This window comes from Aptenodytes patagonicus, chromosome 7 (genome assembly GCF_965638725.1).
Source record: "Aptenodytes patagonicus chromosome 7, bAptPat1.pri.cur, whole genome shotgun sequence".
Taxonomy (NCBI): Eukaryota; Metazoa; Chordata; class Aves; order Sphenisciformes; family Spheniscidae; genus Aptenodytes; species Aptenodytes patagonicus.
In genome coordinates, this window is record NC_134955.1 from 33,082,650 (window position 1) to 33,101,752 (window position 19,103).

Consider the following 19,103-nt stretch of genomic DNA (forward strand, 5'->3'; position numbering starts at 1 on the left):
TCGTCCACAGTAAGATGAAATATAAAGCCCAAGACAGCTTCTAGACTGAAGTGCTCTGAACACTATTACAGATTTCTCATGTGCGTGTTAAAATGACTTGCTCAAGGGTATCTGTGTTTCCTTATTTCACGAAGTCAATACAGTAAACTAATGAATGAATGCGAGGCACTGATATTACAGTAATGTCACAACAAAATACAATCTCATTAGTACCCATAAATGAGCAAAGTCAAGTGCATTCAATGCAGAGTGGCACAATTATCATGCAACTATGCTGTACCACATCAGCTATGTACATGAGTCCATATTTTGCCAAAGATGTCAGATTAGGGCTCTGGCCCTTTCCAGTCCACGAAAGCACAGGCACAAGTATAAAATACTTACCTATTGTCAACATTGTAATTATCATGCTTGATTCACTTACCTTTTTTTTTTTCCTTTTTTTTTAAATCAAGTCAGGTAGTATTGTCTAAAACTAAGCTGTGGGGGTGTAAGGAAATCAAACTCCATCCCAAAAGTAACTCTTCTGCCACCAATAGAAACAATTTACAGAACTTTCCCCACACATACCCCTTCTTTCCCAGCAGCCTTTCAGATGCAGAAAAGGAGCCGATCAGATCATATTAACTTTACCAGAAGTTACAGCCTGCTCCTCACAGGTATCGTGAGATTGGGACAACTGGTTTTTGTTCACAAGACAAGGAAAGGCCCCAAGAAGAGAGTAGTCTCAAAGCTGTATACTGCTATTAAAACAGTCCCTCCCTCTGCAGCCAGGTCTCTGACCCTCTAGGGGCTCAGATAGAAGAGGTGACTGAGACCAGATGATCTGTTGCCAAGGGACAGCTACGGCTCAAGGGGCACATTGTTAGGCCTTCTCAATTATCTTTCTTCTGCAGCAGAGTCAAGCAACTTTTCAGTACAACTATTCAATGAGATAATGACAACAGCTCAATTTCACAAGCAGTTTTATTAATATTGCATATGTTCATCTTAACAACATTCAGCACTAATTAACATGGTTATAAACTGAACAGCAGTGGCATTTCAATAGTATCCTAAGTCTTCGATTCCAAATTTTGAGCACAGGGATAACATAACACATTGCCTTGCGACCCAGGGTGCCAGTATTCCAGTGACTAACCTAACTGAAGTTTCCATACATTTCAAGAGCTTTTGGCATCTCAGCTAAGTACTAAGGCGATAACAAAGAAGGGTTACAGCAAACAAGATAGCTACTGCTATTAACATTTTTAAGTCAGAAACTCAGTGCAAACAGAACAGACACTCATCACTAACACAAGTTTCAAAAAAGAAAAAAACCACCACCTTTAGAAAGACGATTTTTTTACCTGGCAAAATTGCTTTGAACCTCTAACATGGAAAGGTTTTTGTACCTCCTTTATCAGCAACAAGAAAATAGTGTAATGCAGAAACCAACTACTATTTAAGGGTATTTTGCATTATACTATGCATACAATTACTTCATTTTCAAAAGTACTATTAAACACTAACATTAAACAACTTTACCTGCAAGCACGTAACACCCACATATTGTCGCAGAGCCAAGAGTTTTTACTGCCACTTGTAAAATGTTACTGAAATAGAGCAGCACTGTTCCACAAGCCCTTTTCTTTCCCCATGTAAAAAAGTGAATAGGAAAGACCACACAATCAGGTACACTGTCTATGCTATCCTCAATTACTTATCTGTTGCAAGCAATAAAGTTTAATTTGTTGCTAAGTTTCAAGTAAGAATTAATACCTGGAAGAAAAGCTAGTCATTCTGGAGGAAAGTAGGATTCAAATTTAAGAAACTAGTCACAATTTTAAGCATTTAGCTGCATCTATATAGAGTTGTACTGATTCTTCTCCCACCTCCCTTCAAATAGATCTTCAATTCTTCTCTCACTTTTAAAGCTAGAAAATCACACACATCTTTGGACACTTCTTTTCTAAATTATAACACTCAGGAAAAAGAGGGAGTGAGAGGGAGAAACAGAAGATACGATTCACTTGTTCATACAGTTTCAGCTACAATATTTAAACACAATTTAAAAAATTGCTTTTTCAGTACTGTTATCTACCAAAAAGCAAGTATCAATCATGCTTATTCTGGATGCTTTAAAACCATGTCAAATGGAAGCCCACTGTTCTGCCAAAAATCTTTTAGTCCTCCACATTAGAAAACCTGACAACTGTAAGGCAAACACTACAATCATTTACAATTCCTCCTCAACTGAACCCAACTTCCTTCTGTCTAAACAATGATCTGACAGTTCTTATTGTTATTACCCTCTCCAGCTTCCCTAACGTTCACAACACTACCTTCCAATGTGTTCCAAACAAATAAGTGATCAAAGTGCTACTTCATTTTAAATCTGTCCACTGGCTCTGCATTTCATCAATTATTTCTTCAAGTTTGACCCTTGTTAATTCTCATTACCTCTTTCTATTACACAGAACTGAAAGATGAAATGAGGATTTTATCTACAAATTCCTTCAACTGCTCCTTAATTTCTCTCCTTGTATCAGTTTGTGAGGCCTGTCTTATTTAGCCCCAAGTCACTTAATCCCCTCCCTCAAGAACCTGAAGAAACCTGTCACCTAGAGTTAGACTGCATCATACTTGGGAATATTTGGCAACTACTATAAATTGCTTTGGTTTTTTTGTTTTTAAGCAAAGTGTAGATTTACAAAAAATAAGGAACAGCAAGTGTCTCCCCCCTCCCCCAGCACTTCAGCCATTTTCCATCTCTGGGCATTTTGTACTTTACAAGAGGCGACGTTTACCTTGCATATGATTATTTTTCATGTGGCCAGCTCTGCACAACTGCTAAGTTGTTATGAATTAAATTGACTGTTCCCCTCACCCCAATTTTCAGAAGAGATGCATTATATCTCTTAGTTAAAGAGCACATTCACAACATTTGCACTCTTACCCTTGGCAGGCATAAAGTTGTTGGCAATTTGAGGCAAGTCATTACACTTAAGACCCATGAACAAAAAGATACTTCAACGATGCAAGAATGGAAACCCTCAGTTCAGCTGCTCAGGTATGTAAGCACTGACTGACATACTGAAAAAATTGAGATTTAATGATGCCAGCAATCAGCAGATAATGACTTAACTTCTGTTAAAATAACAGTGATGAACACCCTTTGCAATATTTCATTACTGCTTATTATCATACCTTTGTTTTACTGGAGATGTGCTTTAAATTACCAACAAATTTGAAAGTCTTTACTGCATCAACACTACATATACAAGTGATTAAATCTGGAATATACAGCACACTGTTGCATGTTCACACCCAATTCTAATGCTGCTGTTTGGAGACAGAATAACCTTTCTGTTCTCAAACATTATCTAGCATATTAATAAACCTTAAAAAATTTCTGGCTGAAAATAGAAGTACAATAGTACAGGATTAAAATAGAGTCCTGACAATTTTAATACATGATAAAAAAAACTATGTAGCTCTGCAGATCTTCTGCCTTTGCCTAGATAGGGAGCCAATTGTATAATAAGGCAAGAATTGACTTATGGCTCTCAAATTAGTCTACAGAGCTTCTCCCACAGTTCAAACTGCAAAGTGGAAGTGCCTGTGTCAGGCAGCACTCCAGAGTACCAACGGCCATTCATTTCACTGCACAGACATGCCCTAAAAACCCACAGAACTCAAAATCCCAAAAAGGCCTTTTCAGTTTCCATTTAATAGCATGTTGTAAGATTATATTAGCATTTTTCTTTTGTTTATCTTAACAAAGGCATCCTAGCAAAGATTCTCCTACAGTCTCTCTGTATGGCAATGCAATAAACAATACTAGATTTGGGACATCATGGAAATTTCTAGAGTTATGTCAAGTACGAGTCAATGACTACCCTGCAAGATGCTGCAGAAGTCAATGGGGGGAAGATTAAAACAAACTGACTTTCTGTCAACACTGCCTTCTTCAAAGACTGCAAAAGAAGGGCAAAAGAAGAGAAAGAGTGAAAAAAACACATCCAAGGAAAGTACAAACTATGTAAATAGCTTTTACATAAGTATCTCCTTCCTTTTCACACTTCTAAATGTTTGCTTTAGCAAAAGCTGGGGGAAAGCATCAGGTTCCACTCTTTATTCCGGCTGCTGTATAATCAATACAGTGCAGTCTATTGAACTATTTTATTACGATTCATGCAAAAAGCTGTTAAATACATTTGCAAAGTAAAAAAATTAGTGCCAGTATCATGTCATTCATAAAGATATGTTTATTTTCAAAGCATGAGAACGTTAAACCATAACTTCTGCACAATTATGCAGTCCTTCTGCATAGACTGAAACCATAAAATCTAATTTCAGCCCTTCCAATTTGACAAAAAAAAAATACAGTGGTAGAAATATCAACTGCATCCAGCAGAAGCAGGGAAGGCCCTCTAAGATTTATTTGGTGGGGGTCTAGTATTGTTTTCTATTTGACACATGCAACAATATTCCCAAAATAGTGTCAAACATTTGTTTTTAAAACATTTAAAAAAAAATCAGATTGTTAATTCAGAAAATGAAGAGAGAAGCCTTGGCCACAAAAACAAAAAGAAGAGATCTTTAAATAGTTCAGAGATAAGAACTGTAACGACTTTTGTGTAACAGTAACACGTTTAAGCCTGCAGTTTGAGTTTCATCACTCACTGTCTTTTTTTTTTTTTAAACACGTAGACAAAGTCATGTTGCACTTCAGAAATGTGGAAAAAAAAAAAGTCTGATTTTTGCCACCGTTTCTTCAGCAAGAGCAAATTTGTGCTCTGGCCCTGCCAAAATACAAACATTCAAGATGTGTACGTTTCCTCTTACATTGGCCTCTTGCTGGAAAATAAATAAATAAATACATACCCCTCCTTTCCTCCGTGCCCACAGATAAAGGAAATAGGGTTTCCTGTTGCAGGTTTGCAACCCGAGAGCCAGCACTAGGAAGCTGTGATAAACTGACACCAGCAGTAGTGCTGCTACCCAAGCAAAAGACATGAAATGGGCTGGATACCAAAGTAAAACTGTTTCGCATTAGTGTAAAAAAAAATTTCACTACAAGGATGGTCTTGATTTTTAAAAGTTGTTTAAAGTGTACCTCCATCAGCATTTCAAACAGTAGTGCCCTTTCAGAAGGCCCTCCAGCTATCACCGGCTAGCAGCCGGCAGAGCCCCGAGTGCTTTAACCCAGGAGCCCAACCTCCAGCTCTGAGCAGGGCTGACTTCCACATCATCAAGTTGCTCATGGCTCTGTCCTGCCAAGCTTTAAAAGTCTCTAAGGATGGAGATTCACCAGTCACTCTGGGGTGGTCCGTTCAATGCTTAACCACCCTCGTAATGATTTAATTTTTATAGCCATTTTGGTGTGCATAAACTGGATTTCTCCATCCCTCCCCAGAAGTCCACCAAATGTGGCCCAACCCTTAACGGTCATAACAGTCCACACCAACAAACCACATCTGCGTTGGGGTCCAATTTAGGAGACCAGACTACATTCTGTCTGAAGGAAAATTACTGAAATACTAACAGTATCAATCTGGGAGACTCGCCGCCCCCACCTTCAGCCAAAGATCCACTTCTACTCTGCCAAATTATTCGCTAGTGTAAGACCAAGTGACGAAGCCAAACACACAGATAGCAATATTGAAATTAGATGAAGGAAAGAAGCACTCTTTGAACCAGAAAGGAGAAAAAAAAAGAGTTATGAATGAGAAAATTATAATCTCTCTTGTAAAACACCGATCGTCATGGATCTGCACTGAATATTTCATATGACAGTGTGATTCTGAGCGAGCGTGAAGTAAGACCAGTAGCTTATTATAAGACCCAAAAAAACCCCAGGCAATACAAAAATACAGTTTCAATCATTTCAAAAAGTCCCAAGAACAATGTAAAAGTGTTCTTGGGGCTATGCAACTTTTGGTCAAATCAACAAATGTAGGTTTTTAAAAATGTTTGTTAACTCTTTAGAGAGCGCTGTCTGTATTACCACCACCAAGAAAACCCAAGATATCTATCAGCACTGCTGACGTGAACAACTGGCATACAGAAAGTTCTGCTACCACAGCAGTTGTTTTACAGATATTATCTGCTGCTATTAAAAAAAAAGCTTTGTATTAATCCTATTTCACATCACATCAGCATACAATAAGCCTGTCATTTGAATTCAAAGGTCAAAAGACAATTGATTTAGCTGATGGTGCTGTAAAATGCACCATGACTCGAGAAATTCAGAGAGCAGAGCTGTGCTACAAAAGCAGCCCTCGGCACCTTCCTGGAACCCCACCATCTACTGCACAGAGACAGGCAGCAAAGCAGGCTACAGAGCAAAGGAAGATGCTTGGCAATTTTCCCCACACAGAAAAGAAAGCATGAAAATTCACAAGGTAATACCAGCCAAGTATATTAAACATAACTAAGTCTCCCAAGCAGACTCAACAGGCAACTTTTCTCTAAGTTATGCTCAACTTCTGACCCATGCTTTCTAGCAGCCTGGAATAAGAGCTTGTTTTCTGCTGATTTTGGCTAGCTGAGGCTTTTAATCCACGATAACATCATCAATTAGGAAAAATAAGATATATTTCAGGGTTCACTTGAAATGCTTTCACTAAGATAAAAGTCCATGTTAATGTACAGGTTCAACGTCAGCATGTTTCTCTCACAGCTGCAGTAAAAACCAGTCTCCCCAAGGTCTAAATGAGTATTTTGAGGTAAAAAAATTGTTACCTCAAGAGGTAAACAAACAACACAAAAATTGAAATAAACATCACCAAAAGGTTTTCGAGCACTGAAGGTAAACCATAAGGAATCACGAAAAACAATCCAACTTTAAAACAACTATATGCCAGTAGTTTATTTAAATTTTGACAACTTATGAAATAAAACTTGGTCTTCAAAAAGCACTTCACTAATCTTTAATAACATCCATCTGAAGAAAGCGTTCTTCCCTTTCTACAGAGCCCGAGACCAAAGGCAAGAGAGTATTAAAACATCAACAAAAAATTCAAAGTGCCTCTCAGGCCTAAGCACGAACCACTATTCCCAGTAACAACTCTTCCTTCTGTATTATGGTTTTAAATAACCCATGTTCAGAAAAGTTGCTCTATACAGTCGTGCATTTGTCAGGAACTTGATCTCTCTCTTCAAAACAGACATCCATCCACTGTGCAGGGAACAAGAGCTACTACTATTGCACTGCAGCATCCGACATGAGATTTAAGTAGTACGAAGAGATGGAGCCACGACTGATTTTGATCCTACTAATCAAACACAGGTTTGCAAGAGAGGATCCACTTGCAGACTCAGACCTTTGAAACAACACTGACAAATACTCAGTTAGCAATCATACAATTCACCAGCTATCAAGATTATGAAAAGTGTTATGTCGCCACATTCAAATGAAGTGCTCTTTAAAACATGCTTCCATAAAGAAAACAAAGACTTGTAAATGCTTAGTCTCACTTAACACTTAACATAAGACGTGGCAGAATCTAAATCAAACAACCCACCCAGCAAACTGGTGCCACAGAATTCAAAATTGAAGAGACTGAGACAGTGACATAATTTAGCTTTACATATGCAAAGGCAGACATCTAAAACCATTTTATCTGCTGATTCATGTCCAAAAACAGTTAAATAACCAAGCAATTCTAGTGTCTCTGCAACTCCTAAAGGGCTTCCCAAAGTTCAGAGTGCAAAACTACTATCAAAGCTAACACCAAAACTGCTACAGATTGTGTTAGTCTTGCACTGCCAGCTGCGTAAAGACTAAAAATGAGAATTAGTCAAAACCACAAAATTATTGTCACTCAGCCTCACCAATGGCCATATTCTGTAGGTTTACAACTGTGCCTCCAGTTAACCATTGCTGGTAAGGTTCCACTCCCAGAAAACATCGATTGCCTTTTATTAAATAGAGAATATCTCAACTCTCATAGACCCATAAAATCCCACTTTAAAAACCTCCAGCTTGAGAGTCCTCATTCCAACATTAAACTGAACTCTGTGAAATATAAAGCTTAGACTATTTAAAAGCTGCTATTTAGAGGGATATACTTGAAATCAAGTCACTGAAGTCATATCTCCCTGGAAACATAAAAGACAGAACAATATAACATTTTTTCCCCTCGCTCACAGAAAGATACTTAACATACAATTAATTTTACATGCCAAATCAATAAAAGCCTCACCTAGCAGATTTTACAATATACATATTTATACTGATAAAAGAAATAAGTAACTGCACTACTGTATTTCTGTCACAACTTATTAACAAGTTAAACAAATGGGTTTCAGAGTAAGTGAATAAAATAAAAATCTAAAAGATGGATAATGAAGTAAACAAAGCAAAGATATAAAAAGATATTAACAGATAATTAAATCATGCCTTATTGACTTTTTAAATATTTAAATTAAGAAGCTGCTGAGGAATAGAAGGAATCTGCCTGAAGCTAAGAAAGCCAAGGAAACAACAGATCAAAACTATTTGCCAACTAGCCAACACATATGGTCAATGAGAATAAATTTAAACCTCTGAAAATGTCAGCATTAGGGAAACCAACTTATGTGACTGAAATTTTGATAAAGGCAGAAGCTCTGCTGCTTTACCCCAGTAGGGTATCCGGGATTTCTAACCAGTAGCAGTAAGAACTCAATAGCCTGCAGCAACCCTCTTGCTGAAGGGATTAAACTACTGATATGGAGAAAACTGTTCCTTTTTCTTCTCTACAATAGACATGCTATAGGACAAAACAGATAAAGGAATAGAAAAGAAATTCAATTGGGCCTCAACCCTTTCTCTTACTAGCCTACCTCTCATATTCTCAGTGTATTTCCAAAATTATCCTCCCTAACAGGAAGAACATGACCTTACTGAAATTCAAAATTACTAGTAGGAACATTTTATGTTCTTAAAATTAAGTTTTGTTCTCCTTTCTTAGAAATAAAAAATGTGTTCATAGCAGCATAATTAATAATTCTGAAATACACATTTTAAAGGATATATTTGAGACACATTTACAAAACTGAGAGGACAAAAAGAGCTACATAAGAACAAAATGCCCTTGAGGCAGCAGCAGAATGCTTATAAGCATGATAAAAAAAAATCTCATTGAAAACCTGGGGCAGGGGGGAAGAGTCTACATTTGGACATGGTTTTTAAAACAAGAGCTATCCAAAAGTTAATTCCAAACCTTAAAATAACATTTCAGATAAACATGAGAGAGGGAAAAAGCTCTTCAAAACTAAAACCAATTATGCATGAGTGAAATGACAATTGTACATTTTATTATAGAAAAAAGAGATTATGAATTACATACCCCCATATTAAGTTTTTATTCCTTATTTGCAACTCCACCCTTTCGCAGTTCTGTGTCAGTGCCTACCTCTAACACCTGCTAGCCTTTTTAGTCAAGCAACTTTTTGCAGCCCTACAATAGTCAGAGCTGACATCCCATTTTACTTCTTACTTCATGATCTAAGAGGTTCTACGAACCACAACTGAAAGCCAAGTATGCCTACCCCAAGTAGCAATGTTAAAACTAAGCATTTTATTAGCATCAGTAACACCTTCTTAATACACTGTTGAGCAACTGAGTGCACGTCCTTTAATCAACTGGCCATAAATAAACATTGTTAAAACGGGGGGGAGGGGGGGAATATTCTGTCCGTAGTTACCTATCAATACAGAGGCAACATAGTATTTACATAAAACATTCAATCATGAAACTTTTCTTTTTAGCTTTACCCAAATAGAACACAGCTGGTTTTATAACTAAGAAAAAAATAAATCTGAAGTTCCCACACCGTTTCCAGATAAATAACTGGTATGGCGTCTGATGGCCTAAGGCATAAAAGCCTTGACAGTGAAACACAACTTACAGATCTCTCGCTGCGACTACAAGTGCCACAAACTTCTACCTTAGTACTTTCACCTGTATCTCCCACCACTCCAGCTGAAGGGAAACAGAGGCTAGCCCAGCAATACCTTCCCAATAAATAACGACCAAACTCTCCAACAGAGAAAACATAGATGCTTATTATCCAGTTAGTACTTACAGTGACAACAGGCAAAAACTGGGGGGGGGGGGGGGGAAGACTCTGTTTTCCCTTTTCAAAACTGGTTTATGCTTTAAATTAAAGGAAACTAATGCTTAATTCCCATAGTTAATGAGCAAAAAAAACCCTCAATCAAAATTCCATCATGAAAGGACTGCTCTCTAAAGAAAACCCCAATCTTGGTTCATCCATACAGATCTGGAACCTAATGAAATCTGACATCTTTACTCTGAAAACAAATTTGCATTGTATTATCAACTAAGGCTCCATACTCACAGATGCACTTCATTCAGTATGCAGTAAAGGGTTCATTAAAGAAGCAGCATCACTAAAATTTTTAAAAGCTATTTTGCAGGCAAAATTTTTAAAAGCGATTTTGTAAGCAAAATTATCAAAGAAATGCCTCTGTATTCTTCTTTGGGTAAAAAACATGCCTCCTTCACCTAAAACATACAGATGTTGTGGCCAAGGTTATACAAGGAGATCTTCATTAAGTTGAGCAATTCCCATTTTGTATCACTGCTTTACCAGACACGAATGGGTGAATTCCTCATTAAACGAACTGAAGCTGCACCGCAGTTATCCAGTGCAAATAATAGAGTTATTTTTAATATAGCATGAGAACATCAACATCAAGACTTCACGCAATATAAAATGGGGGAAAAGCAAACAAATTCAGCTTAGAAAGGTTATCCCCGTCTCATCTACCTTTCCTTGCTTTTCCACCAACATCTCCTCCTCCCTCCCGGTAAGATCCAGCTTAAGGCATTCCCTGTTTTTCCACTTTTCCAGGCTCCCAGTGAAGAACTCAACCATCGGCAAATATTTTGTTCCTCCACCCCCTCTCTCATGAGCTGAGCATTCAGAACATCCCCACCGACACTGCCTCGACATTACCTAATTGTTATCATTACTGTGGTCTCAGCACCGGCTCAGAACAAAAACAGCACGACTACACCCTCGCTGACTATAAAAAGTAAAGAAAGAAAAAAAGACTGAAGTACAACTTACAGCGCCGAACAAGAGACAAGTTATTTATTGAGCCTTGAACGCGAGCAGCGTGCCGCTCCCGGGCCCGCAGGGGAGCGCGCCCCCCGCCGCAGGGCGCCCTCGGCGGCGGCCGCCTCCGCAGGGACGGGCAGCGCGGGGAGCCGCCGCCGCGGAGCGGCACGGCGCGGAGCGGGCCGCCGCCACTCACCGCCGCCTCCGTCCGCTCTCCCGCCGGGGCGCCGGCCGCGCTGCTCCCGCTCGGGGCTGCCTTTCCTGAGAAGAAAAAGACACAGATCCGGAAAATAGCACCCGGCTCGGCTCGCTCTGGGGGAACCCGCGCCCGACCCCGGCCCGGCGCTACCGGCAAGGCGGGGGGCCGCCCCGGGCAGCGGCTCGGCGGACCCCCGCCGCCCCAGGGGCGGACACCCCCTGCCCGGCGGAGGAGCGGGGCTCCAGACGCTGCGGCGGCGGGGGGCTCTGCGGGCCACTTTCGCCCGGGCCCCCAGCCCTCACCCCCGCTAACTCCGGGGCGGGGGCGCCGGCTGTCGGGCAGGGGACCGCGCAGCCCCGGGGCTGGGGCCGCTCCCCCCACGCACACCCACACAACCCCTCGGTCAGCGGCACGGCGGCTCCCCGCGCCCGGCTCCGCGGCAGGAAGGAGGGGGACGGCGCGCAGCCCGCCCCGGCTCGGCGCTCCCGCTCGCAACTCACCCAACAAAGTTGCCGCGGCGGCTGCCGGCGGCTCCGCTCCGCTCCGCTCGGCTGGGCTCTGCGCGGCGCTCCCCGCCCGCGCCCGGGATGAGCTCACCCCGCCGCCCGCTCCGCTCCGCTCCGCCCGCCGCCGCCGCCGCCGCAGCTCTCGCGAGAGGGGCTGCCCCGCCGCCCGCCCGCGCTCCGGCGGCGAGGGGCGGGGGCGAGCGGCCCCGCGCGCGTTCCTATAGCAACGATCAAGCGCCGGGCCTAGCGGGCGGCCGAGGCCTGCGCCGAGCTGGTTCCGCTCCAACCGCCCCCCGCGCCGGGCACGACCCTCCCCTCCCCTCCCCGCCTCACTCGCGGGGCGCCAGTTTCGAGGCGGGAGCCCGCGGGTTGAGGTGAGCGGGCAGCTGTGCGTCTGCCCCGGGGGGCGGGGGGCGGCCGCGGCGACGGAGCTGCGCTCAGGGAGCCTCCTGTTGGCTCAAGGCGGCCCGGGGCCGCCCGCCTCGTGGCCCGGGACCGACGGCAGGGTACAGGGCCGAGATCACTCCTAACAGCGACCTGTATGTGTAGGGTTGGTAACTAGACTTCTTGGGCTATGCCCAATACGCTTTAGTGTTGCATCTCTCAGAACTTTTTGCATTAAAATGCTCTTTTATCCTTTTTTTTTGTTTTCATTTTGATCATTACATCACATTCCAGCCTCCTGGAGACCTGTAGGGACAAGGTCACTGTAGTGACCGGAAGGCAAAACCTTCCGGTACTATACGGATAGTATATATCGAGCTCTTTTACTGCCAGTCAAATTAAACTGAATTCTCTCTAGATATCCACCACAGATAACAAATTAACGATATGAGTAGGCACATGAAAAAAAAGAGCATACATCAACATCAGCCCTTGTTCCACAGGAACACTGCTCTGTTTTCAAATGGCCAAAATTTTGAACCAAATCAGCTGGGGGTAACCCATTCTGGATACTCTGCTGGTTGCCGTTATCGTCCTTGGCTTGACAGAACATTAACAATCTCAGTTAAACCAATACAAGTGAAGCTTTCCCTGAGCTATCTCTGAAATTAGGACACTCCAGAAAACATCTCCGATTTGGGCTGGCAACGTTCCAGCAGTGTGCAGCATGGTGATAGCTAGAGCAACCGAGCTGTGGTGAGCAGCTGCTCCACTGCTGAGATGTTAGCTTCACCCCCCATTCACTTTCCAGGAATGTCTGGACAGCGAAGACCAACAAGACTTACATACGGATCCAAATGGCTTGCAAGCTTCTGAAGATGTTCCTAATGGATCTTTAGTACTGATGTTTAAAAACCACAGTGTTCAGTACTGTAAAAATACCTGGGTGGGTTTCCAGAGAGCAATCACTCTCTTACTGGTTCCCCAGCTTGAGGTCGTGACTCCTGCAGGTGTTATGGGGTCACAAAAACACTCCCTATCTCATCTTGCTGAGTAGAAAGAACATTCTGGATGGATGAGGAACTGATCCCAGTGCTGCTCTGGCATGAAAAATAAGAGAATTGGCAATCCAGAAAAACAAATAGGAACATTTTCGGTATTTAAGTACATTTGTCTTATATCACCCACCTGAAAAGCGCGGTGTATTTTACATAAATGAAAAGTTTTTTATTGGCAGCTCTAGCCCCACTCTTACAAAGGGAAGTCCAAGGAGGCTTACAGTCCACAGGTATATACATACAACAGTGCTGGATGTGACTGCAGCATCGGGAACTGTGGTGTGCGATTACTGAATTTGTCTTCAGAAGAAGAATTTAGATAGCGAGGCCGTGGCTTGCAAGCTCTTTAATGAGGTTAATGAGGCTAGCACATTCCCAAACCTTTTCTATGATCTTCCTTCACACGCTGCTGACGTGCCAGATCATAAGATGAGGGAGATATTCAGAAGGGTCACGTAGGGAGGGAGAGGCTCTGACACCAAGCACCAGCCCAGCCCACTTGCTATCTGAGATGAGGCCGTGGTGGAGGCACACACCCTTGGTTGCAGTCCAGCGCTGGAGCTGGCTCCTGCTCCCGGGCCCCTGCGGTCTCTCCCTGAATCCCAGGTCTAAGAGCTCAACATCTGGTAGTGCAGGGTCCTGGCGTGGGGGCTGCCGGCGTGAGACACGGCTGAGCCGCTGTTCTCACCACGTTCTCCCCGTGCATTGCATCTAGAGCTGTGGCTAGGGGGGCAGCAGCACTTGGGAGCAATGCGTGTTCTCACAGGTCTCAGGATATCCAGAAGTCATTTATTTTCTTTATCTGGAAGTACAAACATTTTTGCACCTTTATAATTAAGCAATAATTAACTAGGTTTGGGGAGGGGGTGAGGAGAATTTAGAGTTTACCTCCTGCCTATATAAGGAAGTAATCAGAATAGCTGATCTAGAATAAAAGGGATAAGAGGGGTTTTATTCCAAAATAATTACCTTGCCTCAATAATGCACAATTAATTCCAGAACAAAAGGAGTCTCTTCCCTTTGATAGAGCACTCACACATCAGCCTCTGCTTGACTAGCTGTTACAGAATGAAGGATGCACAGTCAGCGTTCCAGTCAGTTTCCCTGTGTAGACAAGCCCCCAAGAACCCCAAGAATTTCTGAATGCCAACCCTTCTTCTGCACTAATTTGCTGTGTTACCGTAGGCAAGTCACTTCATTTCTGTTTTAATATTCTCCTTTAAACAGAAAGGGAAAATGATACCGTTATTTACCTCAGAGGAGTGAGGTGAGAGTAAATTAATTAACATTTATGTTGCTCTCTGAAGGTTTGGCTTTATGAAATGGTAAGTAGTAGGACTGTTTCTGATTAGGGCTGGTCGGAACTACTGGAAGCACAGGGAAAATTTGACTAAGAATCTGAACCACCCTGAAACAGAGCGCATAATTCATTCATTGATGAACAATGAACATGTGAAAGTTTGTATACAGCACACCCTTCCAAAAAGCATTACAATGTAGATATACAACGCACCAGAAAAATAGATGAAGTAATTCACGTAGAGATGATTTGCTGGAGCCCAAGATCAGTGGGTTTCAGGATATGGAAAAGGTCCATATTCTCATTCATGGTCCCAGGAAGTCAGTATATACGGGGAAGGTTTTAGGGACTTAAGAGTATTTTCTAGCATTATTGGCTTGGGGGTTTCAGAGGATTGTCTTTAATGCGGATCATTTCAGTGATCCAGTTTATAGCACATAAACAGTTATAGTGCCGTAAGAAAAGGCCAGTTTTGCTTTGGGGCACTGGGGGCAGGAATAAGAGGCAACTTCTTTAGCCAGCTTTGGCAGGAAAGGCAGTGTCTCGTGAACTAATTTCTGTGTTCTTTTTTTCACTCACCAACAGGCCTTTTCTGACATGAAGTAGATATATACTCTGACTTCACCAGCTATAACTCTGTGCAACTCGTACGGTCATCTTTGAACTCTCTGAGGGACTTCACAGGCATTTTAAAGCAACCCTCTCTGCAGCTTACAAGAATTCACCCTGAAGTAAATCTGTTCCATTTAATTGGCATGGGTAATTACTAACTGGGCATAAACTATTTGAAGTCATTAAAACTCAAGATGAGAAATACACATTAATTAGAGGTGGGAAAAGTGTATTTTTTAATAAATGCAAAGAAATGTTTCCGACTTTGGTATATTTAACTTATTAGAAATATTGAAGAATTTCTCTCAAAAAGGACTTCAAAAGAAAGAAAGTATGCAGGAGCATTTGCCACAAAGCAGCAGCATGGAAGAAAGTGTGCGGGTGAACCTGAAGGCTCGTGCAAAGGGATTGTCAAGTAGGAAGTACAAAATGATCAGCGTCAAGTCTGACAGGCCAGAATTGTGACCTCTCAGCTGTACATGGGCTCAGAGAGGCACCCATCCACGTTGCAGTCTCCTCCTGCCAAGCCTGTCTGTCCTGCTTTGCAGACAGTAGGCTCTTTCTCATGATTTGCAAGGATCTGCATTATTCTTTTGCATTTCGGTGGACTGCCAAACCACTGGAATAGAGAAGAGAGGCCCAGAAACTCTACTAATGGGAGCCACTTAGTACCTAGACGGCTATATAATCCTCAGAAAAGAAATTGCAAAACACAAACTCAGAACACGTCTCAAGTCTGCATTTCTAGAGGCATCAGTGCACATAGACATTAACTTTATGAGTCAAGAAGGCTTTTCAATAGTAAAGGCACAGTTAATAACCTTGACTAATGTGAAAAAAAACCCCACACTTTATTTGGATGCACATCAGAATACTTAAGAATATTATTTTGGTGTTACCTTTTGTTTTTAATTCAGTACCTGGAACAAGGACATATCTGGTTAGACCAATGCCCACTAATTCAGCATAATGTGTCAAGTAGTCATAGTACTACAGGCTTAGGAGAAAGTGCAAGAACAGAGGAGGAAAATTAGAAATTTTCCTTGTCTGACAAGAAGGTAATGCAAAAGGGACGTTTGTGAAGAGAGGGTTCTTCCATTTCAAATTTTCAAGTGATGTGATACGTCAGTCATCAAATCATACTATTCAAGTATTTAAAAACAACATAAGCGGAATTCCAAAGTGCTTTTGTAGACAAAGTGCTTTTAACACAAAACTCCCATCCCATGTATTAAAAGATTAGGGGTGAAAAGTCAAACACTCAAAAGTAGTAAATGCCAAATGCCATCTGCTTCTACCTTTATTTCAGATTTCTTGGGCACACACACTCTATAGTATAAATTACAATTACATGATTATGCAACTTTCTCCACAGTTTCTCCGAAGCCTGGGGAATCAGAGCACAGCTCCACACCTTCCTTTCTGCACACTGTTGTCCGCTAGCTCTGAAGACAGGTGGATGTGTTGCCAACTAGGTTGATCTAGAATGTTCATCAGAACAGAATGTTTCACAAACAGCAACAAATGCATTTTTACCCCTTTCCTGTAAGGTGATTATTATTATTATCCCCATTTTACAAATCAAATATCTGGTTTTGCAATACAGTTAGCAAGGGATAACACTTCTTTTCGAGGAAGCATGTCTCCCCAGGAATTCACTTGTCATTGTGAATGCTTCTGCGAACCAAACCCCAGGCACCCTGGAGTAAGGCTGTGGCTTAAGCGACACTCCAGGACAGCACACACAGGCACTGCTAATGGAAGAAGTAGATCTGTCTACTCCACACCCTGCTCCCTCTTCCTCCTTGCTGACTGTTCCTGCCCCTGTGCTACCCCAACCTTTGGGCTGCACAGATGTTCATGTGACTCTACGGCCAACTGACTCAGAGGACTGCTCCAGCTAGAAACCAACCCAGCAGGAAAAATACCACTAGGTTTCAGCCAGATGGGTTTCCTGATCCAGTTTAGAGTGTGGCCTCATAAATGCTTGCCTTGGTACAGGAGAGGACATGATACAGGAACAGAAACAGACAGCCAGGAGGGCAGGTAGGTAGGATTCCTTTGCTCAGTGGTAGCATCAGCTTACTCTGGATAGAAGTGTTTGTTGAACTTTAGCATGAACAAACACATTAGTTTTGTTCAAGGACTAGACTTAAAGAGAAAAGACACAGAGGCTGGAATAGAGCGTGGTAGGGGTGGAAAGGACACAATTCCAGCTCAGCTGCCCTTTTACCTTGAGACTACTGAACTCTGCCCAACTCTTCCTTTCTTAACCGCCTGTTTCCCTGGAGTTTTCTTTCTCTGTGCTTCTCTGGGACTGTTTTTCACTGATGGGACTCGCACATTGAGTTCAAATGTAATATCTAAATTGGCATTCCTCTTCATAGCCTTCCTGAGCAGCTTATATCTAGAGAAGGAGGTCCATTTTATTCTGCAAATGAATGTACTATTTAAGACAAGTCACCTGGAAGGAGGAAATGTGTTTTGGTTCTTGCTCCAAGGGTTGTTTCTATCTTTTATGAAGAATATATTCTGGATGATATTCAGAAACAATCCAAAGACAGTGTCTCAGGACTGACTTTTATGCTCTTTCTCTGGCACACGAAATCCTTCTTCCTTTCTAGGAAATGACAAAATTTCAGCAGAAGTCATGGAGAACATTCCCACCGAGAACAGCTCACAACAGCATGCTTACGGCATGTGCCTGGGAAGTGGGAAGTGGGAGAGGTAGCTGGAGATTCATCTGGTCCAGAGAGAAATGTAACCCAAGTGCCCCGTATTCAGGACAAGTTTTGTCCAGGCAGAAAAGAGCAGCACCCCTTCTGCTGGCAACATCTCAAAACGAAAGAGTGACCTCTCCTTTCTACTTCTAATAAGCATTTATCTTCAGCAAAGAATTCCAGGCTCTGAATACTAAGGAATGGAGGTATCTACTAGTCCTATCTTGGACTTTAATAGTAGACTCATTTAAAAAGAGAGGAAATGAAAAAACAGTATCCTTAGCAATGTCTAGTAAGTTTGAGCAGAATTCTTAAACAAACTTGAATGATTCATTCTGAAGAAAATATAAAATAAAAAGCCTGTGGATACATTTCATTTTTATATGTCCATAATTCAAGGTGACTATTTTCTAAACTATTTTATACGCAATTAGCCTGAAATATGGTTTTCTAGCTCTCAGTTTTCTGAGCAAAATATGAAATGACACAGTTATTAACCTTTGGGAAACCTCTCCTACACACAACAGAATTAAATTCTACAGAAAACTGAATAGCATTGGGAGAAATTCCAAGTGACTTACCACTCATTTGTTTGATGGATAGTTGTGCTAGCTATCGCTTTTTACAGAGCTGCCAATCACCGGGAGTTCTAGAATATATTCCAAGAACTCTTAGAATCACAAATTGCAGTCGCAGGTTTCCGTGGCTTAAATTGTTATGGAGGAAACAATTACTTTGCAGAGAAGGAGATGGTACTGTTACCAAGAGAGGGTAATGTTGTGGTATCAGTGGCTTCGACTTTTCAGCAGAGTAAGTTGCTGCTTCTAATATGACATTTGAAGAGATGCTATTTGTTTGGAAATCTGTTCTGTCTGAGGATTTCTGTACTGATGTTGAAACTCAAACTGAGATCACCATAATAGATAGAGAGGAGGAAATTGTTATATCAGTTTGTTTATTCTGCATTTGGCAACTCTCTGAATACTCAGTTTCATTCTTTCCATAGCAAAGGGTGTTAGTCATTCTGTTGTTTGTCTGAGGATTTCATATAGCAGGAGGAAGAGGGGAAAAACACTTTGTGATTCTTGAAATCCAAAAAACTGACAAAAAGATTCTGGAGCGTGGCTAAAACGTGAAATTATTTTCCGCACTTTTTTGAAAGAGTTAAGCCACCTATAGTTACTATGCATATTATAAAAGTATATTTATACTCACAGAGTACATTAAGTCAACGAAGCAAGTTGTGCTAAGTAGCTATACTTC

General features: G+C 41.8%; 1 protein-coding gene across 2 annotated transcripts in view; it reads right to left on the reverse strand.

Annotated features, from left to right (window-relative positions):
• The window catches only part of SIPA1L1 (signal induced proliferation associated 1 like 1), a 223,505-nt gene extending 212,364 nt beyond the window's left edge, over positions 1–11,141 (reverse strand). For both annotated transcript variants that reach the window (XM_076344755.1, XM_076344754.1), the window contains exon 1: positions 11,071–11,141. The gene's annotated coding sequence lies outside the window, so the exon portion shown is untranslated. The remainder of the gene's footprint in view (positions 1–11,070) is intronic.
• Between the last annotated feature and the right edge of the window lie 7,962 nt (positions 11,142–19,103).